Here is a 22,975-nt window from a genome sequence, read left to right on the forward strand (position 1 = left end):
CACTGTATCATTGTGATGTTGTTTATTGTATTGCTCTCGTTTTCTTCAGCTTGTTTTATTTTTTCTTTCTCAACAGGTGAAATTAAAAAAGTATCTACTGTTATCTATTGTTAGCTAGTTTATTGTGATGGTGTTGTTTTTATTATGTTGCTCTTTGGTGATCGTGGTGATCCAGGTGTTTTGTTTGTTTTTCTTTTTTTTTCTCAGTATTGCAGAAGCACACTGCTTTAAATGGCTGCAATCAAGCTCCGTTTACACCTTATACAAATATTACAAATATACACTTTCCTCAACAACATCTCAGAAGAGTTAAATGGCTCTATAACATTAATAAAGCTAGTAGTAGCTGAGTGTGTTTAGAGTGTTTGTGCTGTTGGCAAACTTAAGTCAAAGGTCATTAACAGGTAAATCAGGATCAGCCCATTTTTGTGGGTCATCGCCGATGCTTAGGTCCGGCTCTACTATATAAATGTCATTTTAGTCTATTATTAGGTGGTTGCCAGGCGACATTAAGGCGTCGTAATATATAATAAAAATATTCAAGTTTTGTGGCTATGAATTGAATGTAACTGTCATGAAATTATGGTATTCAAAAATGACATTTTAGCCCATTTCTAGTCAATATGATGATACTGTATGTTAGATAAGAACCACCAGGGCCGTACGATGGACGTACCTGTGTTGCTGTGTAGTAGGAATTTGCAGACAGAAAGAAATGTGTTGTGTTACAGTATTGAACCTGTTAGCAAAAGCAGCAATGCCTCATCGTGTAGTCAACTAACTGCACACATCCATCGTACGTTCACTACAAATCCTCCACCTCTATCCGCGTAAGCATCGTGTTGACATGCTCACCTTTCCCCATCTTTACCATGCATCCCACACAACATGATGTTACAGCAAGTCTGTTTGGGAGATGTGTCAACACAGAAATTAACAGGGTTATTTGGGAGGCTACATTTTGTAAAAGCTGCTCAGACAGCAGTTCTTAGATGCAGTACCAGCGTTGCTGTCATGGTTACAGTTACAGCCTGGTTACAGTGACATCAAAGCACAAACCAGGAAAAAAAATCCATTACTGTGAAAAACAGCAGTAACGGGGGGAGAAAAATATATGACACAGAGTTTAATTGACATTAGTCCTCCCCCTCTCCCTCCCCATCCTGCTCCTCCTGTCTCAAACACTCCTCCCACACCTTGCCCTCGTTCTTGACCCCTGACCTCCCTTCTCATGGGGCCTCTGCAGAGCTGTCTGGCCCCCCATGTCGCGGGCCTATTAACAGGCCTCGGCTCACTGTAATGATTCCTCTCCTTATGTCTGTGCAGCTGCTGTAGCGCTGAATAGAGAGGATAAATCTGGGATCCTCAGCATCATTGTTTCACTGCCACTCTCTGCTGTCGTGTGGGGCAGACAGAGCAGGGAATAGCTGCGGTTCACTGTCCCTCCCTCCTGTTGACAATTTATTTTCTCCGATTCAACAGATCTGCTGCTTTCGCCAGCACGTGTCACAAATTTCATTAAGCAAAAGTTGTGAAATTTCCAACTCAAGGACCTGATTTTTCAAGAGTCAAAAAAGTTCTTTGTTAAGCTGGAAACTGACGTGATGGATTTCATCCCATCATGCTGTAAATTAAGATTATTGTGACCAAAACATCAGGTGAAATGTGTTGCAGTAACTCAGAAGTCCTCCAAACGCTGCAAACAACAAACGCTGCATGTGTTTGTGAACATTTGAATCTGTGTGTACAGTATGTGTCATGGGGCAGCAGACAGCTGCTGCAGGCTCCATCAGTCAGCTGCTGTATTTATAGGGTGATGACCACAGAACAACAACAGCTGCATCACACGGGGACAAACACAGAAAGTGAGAGAGAGGACGCAGGAATCTCTTCAATTTCACTGCTGCTCAAAATGGCCGGAGTAGCCAGTTAATGCCCAGCCCAGCGCTGACGGGCATAAAGTGCACAATGCAAATAAGACTGTACAAACTGCTGTTCTGGTTCAACTGCTAACCTGTAGATACCACTGATCCACAATGGGACGTTTACATGCTACTGTTTTAAGATAAAACTGCAAGAAAAAGTCTATTTTAGACGCTTGTGAACATGTAAATTAAACTTTTCTACATGTCAGCAGCCAGCTTTTTAGTGCCAACACTTTATTTGAGTTTCAAATCAAATCAGTCAGTCCGAGTGTTTTACTGTTGTACTATTCTATGACTGCAGATGGAGAGGATGCTCTAAAAATGCAATTAATAGTTTATCTGATATGCAGCGATGAACGGTATGGCATCCCGACCCCAGACCACCATCACGATGTTGAGGACAGGGCTCTGTGGGGGCCATACCATCTGTTGCAGGGCTCCTCCATGACTCCGCAATGATAATGCACCATAGACGATAATCCAAACTGATGACAGCTTTTGCACAGTCGTAGAGATCGATCTGCTTCGAGGGCATGAGTTCAGATAAATCCCTGTATAGAATTATCATGCTTGAGATTCCAACCAAAAGTAGAATCAGCGTGGAAGTGCCAAAAAAATGCAGTTGTTGATGATACAGAAACAGTCACTTGAAGCCCACAGCAGCGTGTCTGAATGAAAAGCATTTATGCCTCCTGGTCTCCGTACAGTCAAAGAGCCATGTCAGTGTTATTTTTCACGTGGCTTAAGTTGGCAGTGTAATTGCTGCATGTTGTTATATGGGTGTGATTTGTTGGGATTTTTTGGTTTTTATTGGCAAAAAGTGTGACACACTAATGTGTGATCCCATCAGAAGTAGTACTTAAAAGAAAGAGAGATTTGTCACCGAAGTGAACTATGTTTAATGAGGTAGTTGCACCCCCCAGTCTCCGGGTGGCGCATTGTTCAGTGAGACAGAATAGCGAGGTCATAGGTCCTCCTCTCCAATATGGCAGAAGCGAGGCAAAGAGAAACTTCACCAGTCGTCTCTGTCTCATCATTTCCCTGTTTTGCAGGTTTGTAACCGGTAAAACTATAGTAAAACGGTTGTAAAATATTGATAAGAAACATAGCTAAATGTGGGGGTATAAATCAGCGGGTAAACGCTGTTATTGGTTACGTTTTATGAAGTAGAAGGACTGAAAAAATGCCAAAGCCCAGCCAGCCGCGGGCGCCATTTTGGTTTCCTTTCGTCACTTATTTCGGGTCGTTTAGCTGAATAAGCTCCTTTTTGTGTCCTGATATTGTTAATCTGCTGTTGGCAGTGAAAAACGACTGTTTACTGGTTCTGAAAAGTGATTTTGAGAATGTTAAAGCTAAAGCTAAGCCTGTCGACATACACATGACTCTTTCATGTATTTGTGAGCCACTAAGCTAAATTGGTTTAAGACCAAGCACTGGTATGTTGGTTAAAACAATCAGAATACATAGGTATTTGGGTTAAGAGTTAAAGAGAGGTAAAATGTATTTGAACATGCATTTCATATTGTTTTGAATTGTCATTCAGAGAGAATAACCGAGTAAATGATTTGAAGGTCACTACACGTGAAGTATTCTTGTTTCCCATGTAAAGATCGTGGTATTGCAGCTTGAACACACAGACGGTTTTACTGTTATTTCTGTTGTATATAGAGAATGGTGATGCTACAAATTAAAAATACATGTGATTATATAAATAAATATGGCAGAAGCGAGGCAAAGAGAAACTTCACCAGTCGTCTCTGTCTCATCATTTCCCTGTTTTGCAGGAACATTTAATCTGTTTTACCGGCCCATACTCTGGGTCGGTTACAGATTCTTGGTGGCCCGTACGGGGATTGGTTCCACATCATCAATGGAGCTGATCCTCACACATCCATAAGACCTGCTGCGGAGCTGATGGTCCAAGGAGAGTTGGTGTAAAGCGGAGGAGCTGCTGTCCACTACAGAGGGAAGATCCAGTTTAGAATTACCCATCGCAGAGCAACGAGGAGGACATCATGGCTGACGGTGTAAGGAAGAGCCTGGTGTGGGACATCAGGAAGGGCCTTTTCGCACTGATGCCGGATCAGCTTTTTGAGATTGCTGCAAAGGTGGGTCCAGTACCAGGCAAGGATCTGTCAGAGCTGTCAAGTGATGATGCAGAAGGAAGCTTCGAGTACATCAACTCCTTCATCTACAGCGAGGCAATGTTAAAAGCTGAGGACAGTGGGATGGGGGAATTGTTAGCGCTAAAGGACATGGTAGATGAACTTCTGAATCCTACCAACAACCAGACCAGTGCCGTGGAGACAGATGTGGAAACACGGACGTCAGAGCATGCACCCCACCCTACCTCAGAGCCCAGCCAGTTCAATGCAGCTCAAGTAAACATGGATCAGTCTGACTCTAGCCTTAACATCCCACAAGAAGAACTCCTTAAAATGATTTCGGACTATGAGAAGGTTGGTAGGACATTGCAAGGTTTAGTAAAAACTCCTGCACTACAGCAAGCTCAACTCACCTCACAAAGTAATGTTAGACCTCCTCCAGGCCCTGTAGTTTCCCTCAAAGACCTACCTTATCTTCCGAGACGTGAGTTCAAGGTTCAGGGAGGCCAAGTAGGGGATCACATGTCAGACATCAGCTACAACAGTGTGTGTAGGCAGATAGAGGAGGGTCTAAAAGAGAATTTTACAGAATCTGAGATTGTTAGAGGGGTGTTAAAAATAATTAAACCAGGCAGTTTCAAGGACATGTTAGTTAATAAAGATGACATGACAGTTGCCGGGTTAAAAGGATTCCTGCAGTCCCATCTTGGAGAAAGGAGTAGTACAGAGCTGTTCCAGGAACTGATTTGTGCCAAACAGAGAGAAAATGAAACAACACAACAATTTCTCTACCGCATAATTGGCTTAAAACAAAGAGTTCTTTTTGAGTCCAAAAAGACTGATTCTGAGATTAAATATACCCCAGAAACAGTTCAAGGTGTCTTCTTGCACACAGTTTATCAGGGGATCGGACATAAGGACAATGATATTAGAAGAGAGCTGAAGCCCTTGCTGGCGAACCAGTCAGTGACAGATGAGATGATTCTGAAACATGCAATGAAAGTGACCAGTGAAGAATCTGAGCGTCACCGGAGATTAGGTTCCACACCCCGAGCAAAACAGTTCAGTGCTCATGTTGCCCATGTGGATGAGGGGAAAGTCAAACTAACAAAGAGAGAGGTTGCAGATCAAAAGTCAACAGCCGACACAGTAAAGCAACTGGAAGAGAAGATTGATGCACTCACTAGAGTAGTAGATTCACTCGCAGAAAAAATGAAGAAAGAGTCTTCTAGCAGTACAGCTAGACCAGCTGCAACAAAGACTGAGAGACTTTATGCATGTTCTACATGTTCACAGGTGGGCTCTAAAAATTGTAACCACTGCTTCTCGTGCGGCGAAGAGGGCCATAGAGCAATTGGCTGCCTCAAACGTCCAAAGCAGCCGGGAAACGAGGGCCGGTTGCTGCGGAGGGACCAGCTGTGACCGGGACAACATCGGAGTCCCACCTTGACACAGAGACTGAATCATGTGACAACACCAAAGTGCACCAAGCTAAACTCAAGAGACAGAAATCCAAGAAGAGCAAAAATGAGCCACTAAAAACCGCTGTAAGCAACAGAGAGCCAATAGTAAGACTAATAGGAAAAAAAGCAACAACAAAATGCCTTCTTAATGGGTTAACTGTGACCGCTCTTGTAGATACAGGGGCTCAGGTTAGCTTGATAGACCGAGCTTGGAAAAATAAATACATTCCAGATGTCAATGTTCGTCCGATAGCAGAGCTCATAGAGTTAACTGACTATGGGAAAGTGCCAAAGATTTATGCAGTTAATGGGGAATCTCTTCCATTTGATGGGTGGGTAATATTAACTGTAAATTTGCCAGGCAATGAAGACCCAGAACTTTCCATGAACGTGCCGTTTCTAATTAGCTCAGTGCCCTTAGACACACCACTCATAGGGTTCAATGTGGTGGAAGTGTTAATCCAGGGAAGCCCAGCACAGGCTGCTTCTAACTTAGCTAAGCTACTTGGGGGTGCACTGTCTATTCCAGTCGATGAAGCACAGGGAATGGTACATTTCATCCAGACACATCAGGAGAACACAGCTCAGGGGCGCTTGAGGGTGGGTTACAGAGACACAGTAATTCCTGCTGGCAGCACAACCTGGGTAAAGTGTAAAGTCCCACCACAGCTTGACCCAAGTGAACGTTTAGTCTTGTTTGAGCCTGAAGAGAGTTCTGTCCAGTTGCAGCAGTTAGGATTAGGAGAGGGACTCTTAGAGATCCAGCCCGGCAAACTACCTTATGTAGCTGTGCCTGTAGAAAACCACACTAGACATGACATTGTTCTAACAAGAAAGACTGCTATTGGTAGCGTCCAGGCAATTAAGAAGGTGATAGAGACAGATTCACCCATTGAAAACGACGCTAAAGTAGAGGCAACTACTGTTTGTCAGGCAGAGACAGGTTCCCCTAGAACTTTGTGGCAGCCACCAGTAGATCTAGGCCATCTTGAGAAACAGCAGCAAGACATTGTGGAAAAGATGTTATGGGAGGAGTCAGGCGCTTTCGCTAAAGATGCTCATGACATTGGTTGTATTCCTAGTTTGCACATGTCACTCAACCTCAAAGATGACATCCCAGTGCAGAGGGCCTATTCCTCTGTCCCAAAGCCTTTGTTCTCCGAAGTGAAGGAGTACATTCAGGACCTCCTGGCCAAGGGGTGGATTGTTAAATCCAGGTCACCGTATGCTGCTCCAGTCGTCTGTGTCCGAAAAAAAGACGGCTCGTTACGCCTTTGTATAGACTACCGTCTGCTGAATCAGAAGACCATTCCGGATAAACACCCTCTTCCTCGGATCCAAGACCTGACCGACACGCTGGGGGGGCATTCATGGTTCAGTATCCTTGATCAGGGAAAGGCGTACCACCAGGGCTTCATGGCGGAGGGCTCACGTCACCTCACAGCCTTCGTCACCCCCTGGGGCCTTTATGAGTGGGTACGAATACCCTTCGGCCTCTCCAATGCACCTGCGGCTTTTCAAAGAAGCATGGAGGAGATGTTAGATTCGCTCAGGGACAATTGTTGTATCCCATACCTGGACGACATCTTATGCTATGCACCAACATTTGAAGAGCATGTTGAGGGTGTGAGACAAGTTTTAAGAGCACTCCAGAGGCACGGAGTAAAACTAAGACCCGAAAAATGCGAACTGTTTCGCAAAGAAGTAAGGTATGTTGGCCGCCTTGTATCTGCAGAAGGGGTAAGGATTGATCCAAAAGACTTAGAGGCCGTAGAATCCCTAAAAACTAAGACACCTCAAACAGTTGGTGATATAAGGCGTCTACTTGGCTTCTTAAGCTACTACAGAAGCTACGTCCAAGACTTTTCGAGGATTGCAAAACCTATCTATGAACTGTTAAAAGTAAAACCGGACATGCCAACCTTCCCATCGCGCCAACTGAAGACTAAAGGTCCCCAGTTGTCATCCAAGGCCCCCGTTGAATGGACTAGTGAACACCAGCATGTACTTGAACAGCTAATTACCATGCTTACGAGTCCCCCAGTTTTGGCCTACCCAGATTTTAACTCACCGTTCTGCCTCCACACAGATGCCTCAGAACAGGGCCTCGGTGCTGTTCTTTACCAGCGCCAGGATGGAAAATTACGGGTAATAGCGTATGGGTCCAGGACATTGTCACCAGCAGAAAAGAATTATTGTCTCCATAGCGGCAAGCTAGAATTTCTGGCACTTAAATGGGCAGTGTGTGAGCGTTTTAGAGACTATCTGTACTATGCTCCACACTTTACCGTCTATACAGATAATAATCCATTGACCTACGTTATGAGTACTGCCAAGCTTAATGCCGTGGGCCATCGCTGGGTCGGGGAACTGTCAGACTTTCACTTTGAGATCAAATACAGGCCTGGCCGGGCCAATGTTGATGCTGACACATTGTCCCGTCTCCCTCTTAACATTGACATGTATGTGGGTGAGTGCACTGAAGAGTTATCACCTGAGGTGGTCCAAGCAGCCTGGGGTGGAGCTAGAGCAGCTCGAGAAAGTGATGTTGCATGGATTGCTGCCCTAACTATCGCTGAAAATGCAGCCCGGGAGCCACATCCAGTTTTCCCTGCAATCGACCAAGATGAGCTAGCTCAAGCACAAAGAGAAGACAAAACGGTTGGAGAAATAATGAGGCTAAAGGAGAAAATGACAGTCTTAACAAATGACATCAGAAACACAGTGACTAAAACAACGAGGAAAATGTTGCAGGAGTGGGACAAATTACATTTCAAAAACGGACTGATGTATAGACAGACAGGTGAAAGGCAACAACTAATCCTCCCTGCAAAGTACAAAGAGACGGTGTTAAAGCACCTGCATGATAACATGGGACATATCGGCACAGAGAGAGTACTGGCACTGGTGAGAGAGAGGTTCTACTGGCCGTACATGAAACGGGACATAGAAAGCTATGTTACCAGGAAGTGCCGATGTATCATTAGCAAGAAGCCAACAACCCAAGTACGTGCTCCAATGGGCACCATCACATCCACCTCGCCTTTGGACCTGGTCTGCATCGACTATCTCCACCTGGAGCCCAGCCGGGGGGGATATGAATACATTCTTGTCGTCGTGGACCACTTCACCAGGTTTGCCCAGGCGTACCCCACCAAAAACAAGTCTGGGAAGACAGCAGCTGAGCGAATCTTTGGAGAGTTCATTCCGCGCTTTGGGTACCCAGCACGACTTCACCACGACCAAGGGCGCGAGTTTGAAAATGAACTTTTCAAGACACTGAGGGAGAAATCAGGTACTGGACACTCGAGAACATCCCCATATCATCCTCAAGGTAATCCTGCCGAGAGGTTTAACAGGACACTTTTACAAATGTTAAGGACGCTAGGCGAAAAAGAAAAGGGGAATTGGAAGGATCATTTGCCACACATAGTTCACGCTTACAACTGTACGCGCCATGAATCCACAGGTTTTTCCCCCCATTTTCTACTGTTTGGGCATCACCCGCGCCTTCCTGTAGACATTTTATTTGGTCTAGTTGGGGAGAAGCAGATAATGTCACACAAAAGCTACACAGACAGGTGGGCGAAAAGAATGACAGAAGCGTACAGGATAGCCAGTGAAAAAAGTAGGTTGTCTAGTATCAAAAACAAGTCTTTCTATGATAAAAAGCTGAGGGGTGTAGTGTTACAGCCTGGTGATAGGGTCCTCGTAAGGAACTGCAGTGAACGTGGGGGACCAGGGAAGCTGCGATCTTACTGGGAGAAAACCATTTATTTGGTTAAAGGGCAAATAGGTGATAATCCAGTTTATGCAGTCTATTCGGAGGGCAGTGATGGAAGTAAAACCAGGGTCCTACACCGTAACCTCCTATTACTGGTTAACGACCTCCCAGTTGAGGCTCCGCCTCCGAGATCTGAGCAGGCACCTAAGAAACCGATTAGACAGAGAGAAGCGGAGTTAAGTGAACAAAACAGACAGAAAAGCGATTCTAGTGACTCAGAATCTGATGAGGATGCAGGAGGGTACTGGTTTAGGTTCCCCAGAGAGGCTAGACATGTTGAAAGAGACGTCCATTATAGTCAATCTGGCGTACCCCCAACAAGCCAAAGCCCTGAGGACCAAAGGAACCGCTTCCAGTTACCAACTAGAGACAGTGAAAGAGAAAGAACCTCCAGCGAACATGAACAGACAGGAATAGACAGTCAGATGCCCCCTGTCCCTGAGGTACAGGCACAGCCAAATTGTCTGGAAGAAGGATGTGAAAGGTCCACTTTACCTGGCCAAGCGCTACCACAGATGCCAGCAGGTGACCCACAGACTGAGTTAAGAAGGTCCGCCCGAGAAAGGAGACCTAGACAAGTGTTTACTTATGAGTCACTGGGAGAACCGGCTCTACAGCCACAGGCCATAGTATCTGCACTAGCTGCGCCATTCTTTCCATACCAGCCATGGACACTAACACCTTTTGTACCATTTAGCCCAGGGTTTGCATCTTGTGTGCCTTATCCAGCTGGGCCATATACTTACCCTGCACATATGCCATGTTGAGTATTTGACTGTATTACTTTTGGAAAATGGTTGTATTTTTGAATGTCAGGAGCCATTTCCATTTGTCAGGGAGCGTGTGACACACTAATGTGTGATCCCATCAGAAGTAGTACTTAAAAGAAAGAGAGATTTGTCACCGAAGTGAACTATGTTTAATGAGGTAGTTGCACCCCCCAGTCTCCGGGTGGCGCATTGTTCAGTGAGACAGAATAGCGAGGTCATAGGTCCTCCTCTCCAATATGGCAGAAGCGAGGCAAAGAGAAACTTCACCAGTCGTCTCTGTCTCATCATTTCCCTGTTTTGCAGGTTTGTAACCGGTAAAACTATAGTAAAACGGTTGTAAAATATTGATAAGAAACATAGCTAAATGTGGGGGTATAAATCAGCGGGTAAACGCTGTTATTGGTTACGTTTTATGAAGTAGAAGGACTGAAAAAATGCCAAAGCCCAGCCAGCCGCGGGCGCCATTTTGGTTTCCTTTCGTCACTTATTTCGGGTCGTTTAGCTGAATAAGCTCCTTTTTGTGTCCTGATATTGTTAATCTGCTGTTGGCAGTGAAAAACGACTGTTTACTGGTTCTGAAAAGTGATTTTGAGAATGTTAAAGCTAAAGCTAAGCCTGTCGACATACACATGACTCTTTCATGTATTTGTGAGCCACTAAGCTAAATTGGTTTAAGACCAAGCACTGGTATGTTGGTTAAAACAATCAGAATACATAGGTATTTGGGTTAAGAGTTAAAGAGAGGTAAAATGTATTTGAACATGCATTTCATATTGTTTTGAATTGTCATTCAGAGAGAATAACCGAGTAAATGATTTGAAGGTCACTACACGTGAAGTATTCTTGTTTCCCATGTAAAGATCGTGGTATTGCAGCTTGAACACACAGACGGTTTTACTGTTATTTCTGTTGTATATAGAGAATGGTGATGCTACAAATTAAAAATACATGTGATTATATAAATAAATATGGCAGAAGCGAGGCAAAGAGAAACTTCACCAGTCGTCTCTGTCTCATCATTTCCCTGTTTTGCAGGAACATTTAATCTGTTTTACCGGCCCATACTCTGGGTCGGTTACAAAAAGCAGAGTTATGTTCAGCCGCCAACTGTCATGGTGAGTCAGGCCCTGCAGAGACCAGACGTGTGGCCAGCATTTACTCACCTGTAACTTAAAGAACGCTCCTACAGAGTGTTGCCGTTCACAGTGGAAGATCCTAGAAAAGCTCATAGTGATATTAAATATCTGTTGGTTTTCAGCTCTGCTAAAAAAAAAACCCACAGATGGAACCAATCAGTGTCTGCTAAACATCACTGCTCATCTCAACTGGACTCTTTGACTGTATATGTGCTGCTGGAAGGGATGTGGTCTATGTAACAACCTTCTAGGGTAGGTGACAGCATGTGTACGAGTATGTTATTTAGCACAAATGCAGTGGGTCAGTCTAAGGACAGAGCTTGCTAACTCAACTTTTTAGCTCATAACTAAGAACACCAGCATCTTTTCCAAATACGATCACTTCCGGCTCCAAAACAGAAATGTGATGATGTCCAATATACCAGTGTTTAGTGAAGTAGTTTCAGGGTCTTGGTGTTTGTGCATCAGGCTCATGGCACGTAGTGTAAGTGAACCACTTTAACAAAACCACCCGTGCTTTTCCTGCTGCGACAGGTTAAAATCTTTGCAGTGAAAACACTGCTGATCCTAAAGGGGCTGCACACCCACATAAGTGTTTTTTCACTCATTAGAATAATTAGGAGTCTGCTGTAGCTGGAGGTGGGCAGTTCCATGCTGCATTTATGTGTCACTAGCAAGACAAATAAAATAAGCTGCAGCGACGTATTACCAGTCAGTGAGTACCTGCAGTTTTTTACTCACTTCTATTCAACCCTGTTCAACAGGTATATTGAAGCCTCATTAAAGTTACAAATTATGGTGTTGCTTTCCAACGCTCGGTTAGTGCACACACTGTTATTGTACACGACAGCTCATTTCACAGGTGAGTGCAGGTTAATTCATTTGGCCAAAAAGAAAAACAGGTGCAACCAAACCAAGAGAACGAGCACGCTAACAAGTTAAAACACCTGGTTTACTGTAAGTGTGAGCACTTCACTGTTTTACCATCACACGCGAAGAGGAAATCAGTAAAGTTCAGCAAGGAAACAACATAGAAGTAAATCTGTGATCTCAGGTGGACCTTCAAGGATTATGATTTGCTTTTACTTTCCAGACACGACTGACAGCAACGGATCACAGCCATTAACTTATTTTGTTACCATTTAAAGTTTGAAGAAACTGTAACTTTGTAACTTTTTTATTACAGAGCAGAATGTGCACACGAGAGCTTCTCAGAAAGCAGAGAGACATCTGTGTTAGCTGGTAGCACTAGCTAACAACAGCAGTGTTCACAGTGACAAATCTCTACTAGTACTACTGATGACTGTCAAATCATCACTTACCCATTACTGCCAGGAGTCACCTGTGGATCCAGGGCTCTGCTTGTGTCCTAAGGATGGAGAGATGAGACAAGTTAATATTAAAAGGCTTCTCTGCCACCACAGCTGGAGAGTCTGAGACAAAGGGAAATCCAACTAGGAATGGTTGATCTGAGCTGCCTGGACAAGTAAACTTAGTTAAAATTAGTGTTACCCCCAACAAGCCAACGCACCAACAAAACCAACGTTTAAAACAATTGAAAGTTTAAACAGTGCATGAAGCTTCTTTAATAGTTAAAGTCAGAAAATCCTTTTTTTGTTTGTTTTTGAAGTCTATCAAAGCTTCTGACAAATAAAAAAAGAGCATTTACTTGTACACAGAAGTTTTATTTAGTATTATATTTAGTACAGCTGGCATGTTTCTGCAGTTTTTAAGCTGTGTAATTTTTTAGGCTGGAGAGCTGGTGAGAACCGCAAAGATACTTAGGGAGAACAAAACCAGGAAAACGTAAAAGCTGAATTTACCGAGAGCTGCTAAAATGTTTATGGTTGTAACAGCGATGTCCATGTGGGGAAAAATCTCCAGGTACAAACTGTGTGACCTCTACAGACTGGATTCATCATGGTAGGAAATGAGCCCATAAACGTCTGATGGGCTTTGTGGTCAGGAATACGACGAGTGATGGTCTTCATTCAGGTTAAACAGAAGGAGACAGAAACTTGATTTGATTTGTTCAACGTAATAATGACTTTTATTTATTAATGGACTTGTTTTTAAAGGCACCCTTTCACGGAGAGTCCAAATCTGACCAGTCTATGCTTTATCACACGTGTGAATCATGCAATCCAATATTCCTTCTAGCAGTTATAGTTTCAAGTCATGGTAATGGCTTTTAGCCGCGTTACGTAGCCCTACATCAAAATGATCACATGCAGTTTGATGTGCAGATATTAAATCTGGGACGAAAAAACTGGTTTTTAATTTGGACTTTGCAGATTCTCCGATTTCCCGGGGATTCCATCGTGAATGTGAAGCAGCAGTTTTACATTATACTGCAAAGCAACTGTAAAGCGTCACTGCAAAGATAAAGGTCTGTGGAGAGTCAGGGGCCTGCTGACGCTGAAAGGATGTATCTGTAAGAGGAAGGTAGATTGTGTGTATGTGATCATTCGGCTGTGACGCTACCTGATTTCTAATGACAGGCCGCTCCTCTGTGGAGGACAAAGCCTTTTAAAACGAGTTTGGCGCCTTGTTTACAGTGTGTAAGGGAGCTTTAACGAGGCCCATTAAAGACACCTGGCGGCGCTGAGAAGGCTCACGAGAAAATGACGCCGGCTTCGGTTCCCTGGTCGCATCCCGTCCCGGCGAACCCCATTAAAAGTGCGACGCGTCTCGTTGCACGTGCTCAGTCTGTGCTGCTTCGTTTCCGTACGGCTTTGAAGCATTTAAAGGTTGGCGGGGACAAAGAGGCGAGTGAGCAGGAGGGAGAGGTTCATCCCGAGTTTGAGCTCAGCTGTGATGTAACTGTGGACGATGGCTGTGCCGCAGTCAATTTCAGAGGAGATATCCTCAAACGACCTCGCCTCCCTCCCTTCTAGCTGTCTCATCCTCTCTCTCTCTCCAGGCTGGTGTCATTTATCTCCTCCACGCCCCGTCTTTCTTGCATTTTTTTTGCTACAAAAAGCTCCAGCTACCCTTTTATACCCTCATGCGGGCTCTAATATTATCTCCTCTCTTGCTGTCAGCTCGTCCATGCATCACTGCCTCTGCTCTCAGGCTCCAGCACTCACACACAGGGAGGATAATATCTCCCGCTAAATTCATTTTAGCAGGACTCGAGCAGCACGTAGCAAAACGTCCAACCCCATGGTAAAGCTGCTCTCTGGATAACCTTACCGCTTTTAATAACAGTATATCCCCCAGACGTATTTAGTGCTACTATATGTTTATGGCCCCTCTGCACATCTCCAGCGCTCCCTGCGCCGCTCTCATCATCGCTCGCCTTTTGCGCTTCCCTCCCTCCCTCGCCTCTCCCTCTCCTCATGTAGCTGAGATGCTACTGCCATTACTAATTCACACTTAAGCTGATTATTTGTGAATATCAGATCATTTTAAACCCCTTTTGTGAATGCTGTGTCTCCACACACCTATATATGTGTGCATGAGTGTGTCTCCTCTCCTTTCCCTGAATGATGGAGGGTGGGGTAATCTGCAGCCCCGTTGCCATGACACCAGACAGCCCTTGCTTGGCGAAGGCACGTAGCTTCCTCTCTGCTCTATTTCCCCAGAGCCCTCCGCTCAGGAGCATGTGTGCATCAGTGTGTGCACGCGTGTGTGTGTGTTCTCTGAATCTGGGAGAGTCATATATGATGCACATGATGGAAAAAACCCCTCATATTTACTGTCTCAACATGTGCAGCGGAGGAAAGGATGGAGGGGAGGGGAAAGCAAAGAGGACCCATCTAAAAGGCAAATAAAGGATTTTTAATGCAAATATTTGAGCTAAACCACTAAACTCAGGGTTAGGATTGTAAAAATATTAGTCTACTAGACATTCCTGTGAATTATAGTCAGCTTCATCCGCTCCTCTGCAGGCTTCCTGTTGCAGACGCTCGCAACATATGCCCACCGCAAATCTTCTTTTACGAAGCGGGTCGGTTGCCCCTGCAGCCATGTTTCATTTTTATTCGTCCTGGCTGCGGCTGAAGCAACTTACTCTGAAACCCAAACTGAGGGCAGCTTTTTCAGTCCACACGCAGTGACCCCAGTCACCTCACACACAGTCACGAGTGTCAGAATATGGGATTAGGAAACTTGCGACTGTTTTTGCGCGTTACCCTCTGCATGAACTGAAAATGAATCGCTGCAGCTGAAATATCTGAGCATGCCCAGAACTCCTTGTCGAGAGACAATGATGGCTCCAAAAAGTAAAGCGAAAGATGTTTTCTTGTCTAAAGAAACTCATTTTTATGCTTTGCAGGTTCTCTGTGTATATCTGTCCTTATTTTGCTTTTTTAATTTGAGACTTTAGGTTGAATTGCTCTGCCATAAAAGCTGTTCCCAGACCTGACGCAATTACTTTTCATATAGTCTCAAAAGGCAATCACAGCATTTTGAAGCACTCTCTCCTCACAGCTCTCGGAATCCTAATAAAAGTGTCCATGCCAGCTCCGATCCATCTCTCTATCTCCAGACTCCAGCCTAGATGAATAATTTAACAGGCTATATTTCCAGCCATCTGCTTCTCTCTCTCTGTCTCACTCCCTCGCTCGCTCATGCTCCCGCCATCAGTCTTCTCCTTCCCAGTAAAGTCCCTCAGATCGAATTCTGCTCCCTTTCTTATGCCGGCCTGCGGTTGGTGAAGCGGTTCCACATGTTTAATTCAAATTAGAAAATGTATTTTTCATTATTAGGGGTTCCTGCTCTCACCACCATTGTTTTGCCCTTTATACCTTCCAATTAAAATGAAGATATTTAGGGTCAAAATAACTGCATTTACATCACAGATGCAGATTTCACTGGATACCCAATAAGGAGGAGGGTCGATGTCAAACATTTTTTTTCTCAAAGAATGGACGGGGAGCCGCTGACTTCTAATTCACAGGTGTTGCTGCTCCGTTGCTCGCTAATCTCGGGGAAATGTTGCAGATCTTCTGGTTTTCACTCAGTTGTCAGTAAAACAGGACAAGCACATGATGAATTACACCGTCTGTGTGACACGTTTTGAACATTAGCGAACAGAAATCAATTCCGGGGTTGATAAATGAAGCTAAACGAATGTGTGCCATTGGCACAAACAGGTGAAACATGCACGTCTGAGCCTGTTATCAGTCAGTGCGTAACTCAGTCTCACCTCTTGAACCCAGCAAACTGTGTAAACTGTGTCCACCTGTGAGTCAGCAAGAGTAACATTAAATGAGAAAAGGTAAACATGATGATTTAAAAGTAATGCAGAACACCTGATCACATTATAGCCCAGTGTTTTCTGGGCTACAACACATGTCCACCACAAACTGATGCATAAAAATTCACCTGAATGCAAGAATGCACAAATAAAACCTACGCCCATCAATTATACACTGGACTACATGTTCTTACATGTAGTCCAGTGTATACAGATGTACTAGATGGCAGTATTCTTATACTGCCATCTACATCTGTAGATGCTCTTTGCTGGATAACAGGACGCACCTCTAAATCATCTCCAAAGCCTCTCTGTGGGTAACTGAAGCCAGAGGAAGCTTTGAGAATACATATACATCCCGCATCAAGTCATTAACGCCGATCAACATCTGCAACAGTGCCTGTCAGAGCCCAGCAGAGGTCAGCCAAGTTCCTCTTCCCCGTCTGCATAATGAGCAAAACGGCCACATGTTCCTCCACCAGCATCGTTTTCATTATCTGCGTGCAACAATTACACCGCCCAGGTAACTGATGATCACTGCCGTGCTCGCAGCCACGGTGCAAACAGGCGGGCAACACTCACAATCTGAGTGAAAAAGATCCCATAATTACATATGGAGAGACACTGGCTGGTTGCACAGCGGCTGGGATTTATGCAAGCAAATAAAAGCAAATCGCTGAGGAGAAGGCAGGAAGGAAGAGACGGGAAAAACGCCAGTGAAGGTTAATGTTAATGGAAGGGAGGACCACGAGAGACGACTGAGTCAGGCTGATGATGCGGCTGAAGATGATGATGAGAAGAACACGATTTTGTTTCCTTGTTAGAAGCAGACATAAAGGAGCGGACAACCTAAACACCTGTGCTTCCAAGTGTTGGAGCGCAGAGCGTGAAATCTGTGTTAATGACTTTTGGCCAAAGTGAGTTCTTTTTATTTTCTGCACAACAGCATTTGTGGCTTTTGTAAACAGTACTTGAACCCATATAAGCCACAGATGACGAGATGTCTCTGCATACTCGTCAGTCGGGCTGTTTATCACATGATGGCTGTGAGCTCTCATCATCTAGCTCTGCCGTTTTCTTTCTTTTCTTTTCGGTGGCATGTGTTTGCAATGCTGCAAATGTCACATGTGTCCTGCACAGCTAGCGCTGTATTTATGACAGACCACAACTGACAGTAACACATCAATCACTGACCTGAATTTCCACTTCCTGTTCTTGGAGAGCAACTGTAATACGCTCGACTCCTGGTTAAATCTCCCAAACACGCTGTGCTCTGAATTTGATCATATTTGAGAGACTGGATGGTTCAGACAGAAATAATCTCCAGTCCTGCATCTTTGCCACAATTAGCTCCAGATACCTTCAGTTAGGTTTTCCCATTTCATGATGCCGTGATACCACATTCTGTCACATCACTGCTTGATTTAAAGACAGAGCCGTATGACATCAGAATATCTTTTATTAAATGCTGACAGGATCTAGCACATCGCAAATTATAATCATGCATTGTATACAGACGAGCCACTAATTAAAAACAAAGGGAATTATCACTCATACTAAAGATTCTCTTATTAAATGTTTAAATGATGGTAGTGGGGAGTGCGACCAATTCCATACAAACTGATTCACATCACTGTCATCCTCAGGGACTCCTTTTTCCTCTGGATGGAAGCATCGCCATCCTAGTGGTGGCACCAACAGGCTGGCAAAGAAAACGGTGTCTTGCTTTTTATTTATTCTTCTTCTGCAATGATGCTGAAACACAACAAGAAGTAATTTGAAAACACCCCCCTGGCTGCACTCCTGCCTGGAAGAGATCTCTCCCATCAGGATAGAAAAGTCTCACCGTAGCATGAAAATGATCACTCAGAACTTTGTATTGATTGGATTACTCCAGGCCTCGAGGGCGGTGTCCTACAGGTTTTAGATCCAGGTGTCCTTGATCCAACACAGCTGATTTAAATGGCTTCAAGTTCTCCAGAGGCCAGGTAATGAACCAACCATTTGACTCAGGTGTGTTGACCCTAAAACATGCAGGACACCAGAGTTCCCCACCCTTGCTTTACAGGAACAACTGGCCCCAAACCACCACAGGATCTCCTCACCGTACAGTTCATGAATCAAGTTACAGTTTTTTGCATTACTTATGATAGATTTGATCAACAGTGACAGATACAGCTGCACACCTAGTGAAGAGTAGTTAGCGCTCTTTAAGAACATGTTATGATACCTCTGAAGTTCAGCCTGCCCAGGAAAGGACATCCCTGCTTCTTCTAGCACTGACACTCACACTGCAGTGCACCTTACTGCATGATCTATCAAATTATTCCGTTCAAAAGTACAGCATCTGCAGTTTGCACCGAAGGTTTTTTTTAAAAGGGGGAATTTGGTTTGCATGTTAAGAATGGCCTCCTATGACCTGAAAGAGCACCCTGAAACACACACACGTTCCCTCCTCTGATCCATCTATATTCAGGATTTTCTGTTGGCTGGCTGCTGATCCTGTTGATCAGGTTAGCTGGCAGCCGGCGGGGACACAGCTGTTCCTGTGTAGCACCTGCAGCACAAGCAGCATCTATTACAAATACACAAACAGTCTCTGATTCCCCCAGACGTTTGCATTCAGCCCGACCTCCAGTGACCGCCTGGATGTATTTATGATCTGCTCTATGCTCCAGCAATTAAACCCTGTGAACCTCTGCATGGTGAAAAAGCCACAGTCGGGTCAAAACTGCAAACACCACGTCTGCTCTGGCCACCTTGTCACCTCAGTAATCCAATCAGCTAGTGGCCAGATGCACTTGTAACCCCCCTTTAGTTTCTAGTCGAATCAGTGAAGTGAAGCACATAAAGAGAAACCATCCATCCCTACAAAGCGAAAAGACTGCAAGGTAAAGGGAGGAAGTAAGGAGAAAGGAGAGAACGAGGGGAAAAGAGAGGGGGGCGGGGCAGGAGTGAGGGACAAGGACAACCAAAAGAAAAATGGGGTAAGAAAAGAGGAGGAGGAAGATAAAGAGCAGGAGAGGCACAGGAGAAGGAGCGAGGCATGGCGGGGGGAAAGAAAAAGAAAAAAACGGAGGGAAGGGGCTCTGGAGGGGGAAGCGGGAAGGTGTGGGGAGGTAGGGTAGGGGGGCTGCCGCTGCCGATGCCGGAGCACAGCGCGGCCAGGCTGAACCGAGTGAACTGCAGTGGAGGTCAGGGAGTCCAACATTCCTCTGGAACACTGTGTTTACAGAGGAGGGAGGGGGAGGCGGCAGGGGGCTGGGGAGGGGCGCGAGGGGGACGACACACAGGGAAGGAAATCATCTCCCAGAGACCCTCGTTTAACAGAGTGTGTGTGTGTGTAGGTGAGGCTTTCAGCGCATCGTGAAGAACCCTTTGAACTGGACTATTTTACTGTTTTATATTTTGATCAGCTGTGCATCCCCATTTAAATTCAAGGAAATGTGTTTGAATACACAGACAGCCACTTCTTTACTTTAAAAAAAACACAACCATAACATTTAACAACATTTTTGATACTCGTTTCACTGGTAGCAAGAAAAGCCAATAACATGTTCATATTCTGCTTTTCTTTAGTGAAAGAATTAGTAAAGAACCTCCTTTAAAAAGAAAAGCATCAAGAACAGTGTTGCCTGTCAATCAAAGCGACGACCTGGGTATCGGACCACAGAGACTCAGCCCTGCAATCATCCCTCACCATGTGGCTGCCTTTCACTCTCATTATCCTATAAACACGTTGCCTTTCTCCATCTGCTGGCACAACAGAGAAACTGCAGTGGAGCCGGTGACAGTACGTAGCGCTCGCTCTGCTCTCAGACACTTTAAGGAATCGCTGAAGGATGCACACCTAACTAATTCATTTCAAGTTAGCACTTAACGCCTATTCAAGGCATATACAACAAAAGCAAACATCCTTTCAAACTCATGCATGCAAGTCTCACTTTGTGTGTGTGCAGCAATATGTGCCAGTTACTGTCCAGACCATATAAGTGTTAGGATTCACATTTAGGCGCTGACTGTTTTTGACTTGGTAAATATTTAGTGTTTACTGTGGGAAGTATCACCCTCGGCATCCGTCAGAATGGCATTTCAGCGAATCAAAGCAGAGCCAGAGACAACTGGCTGCCCCGGCTTTCAGACTGAATAATCAATGTGTCCCCAGACTGCTGCGTAGCAACACTTGGTCGCAGAGCGGCAAAATACCCAGAAGGACTAGGCTAAAGGTTAGGAATGGCAAAATATTGAAGGAGATTAAAATCTTGCCCGATGGCAGGGGCATCGGCTTCAATCCCCCACTTATGATTCCCACAGAGGGCAGAACAGCTTCAATTTGACATCAGGTGTCAGCTCCACTTTGTGCTCTTCAGTCAAGTCACAGTGTTGAACTTTTTACCTTTGAGAGCCGACTGTCATTTGGCAACAGACTGACTAAGACTTGACCAGCACTTCCTAAAACCTTTCAAATCGAAAGACCGTTGCGCAAATACAGACTGACAACGGGAAGTCGTGTTACTGTAACCTTGTCAAAGCACGGGGATCTCCAAGCTGCATTCAGAAAGGAAAAGAACAGGACTTTCATCTACCGTAGATTTATATCCTCTTCACTTTTACATGCATATTACATCTCATTATTAAAAATATGAAGATCTTTGTTCTATCCACTACCAGGGCGCCAGAACGCAAACAAGCAAATGAGTTTCTCTTATTCACAGAACCAACATTATTCTGTTTGCCCTCTAAAAATCACCCCATCAATAACCACAGCAAAGACGTTTCTCAAGCATGTGGAGTTACGTGAGAGAACAGTACTAATCAGCTCCTTCCAAAGAGTTAACGTCATACTGTCTTTAAAGTCACCATGATTAAATCTAACCTTAATCTATCAAATCTAACCTGATCCTAACTTTATGTTTTGGAGAATAACAGAAGTCACACCTCACTGAATGCCAAGGCTTGGGACAACAACCATCACAGCTCAGGTGATGTGATGCCTCAGGGTTCGGGTTAAGACTTCACATCGTAAAATTCAGTTTACATGGTGCTCATTTTAGGAAGTTACAGGCCAAACAGCATCTTTTTTAAAAAGCATTTCTTTTGAACTGTACTGTATAGTAAAGTACAAGTATCTTAATACTCATGTACATGCCTTACTTAGTTACTTTAATTACTTTTTGTGGTGACATCACTCAAGAGCAAAGAAGCAAACTTCATCCTCCACTGGATGCTCATCTTTCCACAGCAGCTCACTCCGCAAAGAAAATGAATCACCTAATAATAATAATAATAATAATAATAATAATAATAATAATAATACATTTTATTTAAATAGCGCCTTTCAAAGCACCCAAGGACACTGTACAACAGATAAAAACTGGAAATATACACAATGGTAAAAATAGAAGATAAAAGTTAAAACATACAGAAATTTAAGAATAGGCAATTTTAAACAGATGAGTTTTGAGGGTGGACTTAATAAGAGAGAATGAACTAATATTTCTGAGGTCCGGGGGTAGGGAATTCCAAAGTCGAGGGGCAGAGCAGCTAAAGGCCCTCCCTCCCATTGTGATCAGACGAGCAGAGGGAACAGAGAGAGAAAGAGAAGATGAAGATCTGAGGCAGCGGGATGGGAGCTTCATCTGTAATAAGTCAGAGAGGTACGGTGGAGAGAGAGAATGAATAGCCTTGAATGTATACAGAATTATTTTAAAATGGATGCGAAATTTGACCGGGAGCCAGTGAAGTTGCTTCAGGATTGGGGAGATGTGGTGGGTAGAAGAAGTCCTAGTAATAATACGGGCAGCAGAGTTCTGGACACGTTGGAGCTTGTTGATAGATTTTTGTGTGAGGCCAAATAATAATGAGTTGCAGTAGTCAATTCTAGAGATAACAAGATTATGGATGAGAATGGCAGTGGCGTGAGGTGTGAGGAAGGGGCGGAGGCGATTAATGTTACGGAGTTGGAAATATGCTGCACGTGTAATATTATTGATATGCGAGTTAAAGGATAATGTGCTATCGAGAATGACACCCAAGCTTTTCACAGAGGGAGAGATAGGGACCAGCGAGTTATTGATGGTGAGAGAGAAATTGTTAATTCTGGATAGCAGTCGTTTAGTGCCAACCAGAAGAAGTTCCGATTTATTGCTGTTGAGTTTAAGAAAGTTGGAGGAGAACCAAGAATTAAGTTCAGCTAGACAGAGGATGAGGGAGGGTGGAGGAAGAGTAGAGTCAGGTTTGGTAGAGAGATAGAGCTGGGTGTCATCGGCATAGCAGTGGAACTGAATATTATATTTACGAAAAATATGTCCGAGTGGAAGAAGGTAGATGATGAAAAGAAGGGGCCCGAGGACAGATCCCTGGGGCACCCCAGTGGATAAAGGAGAAAGCTGAGAAGTGAAGGATTTTAATTGAATGAACTGAGTGCGATCAGATAGATATGATTTAAACCAGGCTAGTGGAGTGTGAGAGAGACCAATAGAAGCTAATCTGCTAAGGAGAATGGGATGAGAGATGGTGTCAAAAGCTGCACTCAGATCAAGAAGGATAAGGATGGAGAGGAGACCAGAATCAGCTGCTATAAGAAGGT

The 22,975-nt window shown here is 44.3% G+C and overlaps 1 long non-coding RNA gene across 1 annotated transcript in view; it reads right to left on the reverse strand.

Moving 5' to 3' along the window:
- LOC146618203 (uncharacterized) overlaps nucleotides 1-22,975 on the reverse strand; it is a 119,967-nt gene that overhangs the window by 72,517 nt on the left and 24,475 nt on the right. The window contains exon 2 of the long non-coding RNA XR_014906791.1: nucleotides 12,506-12,552. This is a non-coding gene — a long non-coding RNA (uncharacterized LOC146618203). The remainder of the gene's footprint in view (nucleotides 1-12,505; nucleotides 12,553-22,975) is intronic.

This window comes from Diplotaxodon limnothrissa, linkage group LG14 (assembly GCF_057381915.1).
Source record: "Diplotaxodon limnothrissa isolate DT_005_m linkage group LG14, D_limnothrissa_male_GT1.1, whole genome shotgun sequence".
Taxonomy (NCBI): domain Eukaryota; kingdom Metazoa; phylum Chordata; class Actinopteri; order Cichliformes; family Cichlidae; genus Diplotaxodon; species Diplotaxodon limnothrissa.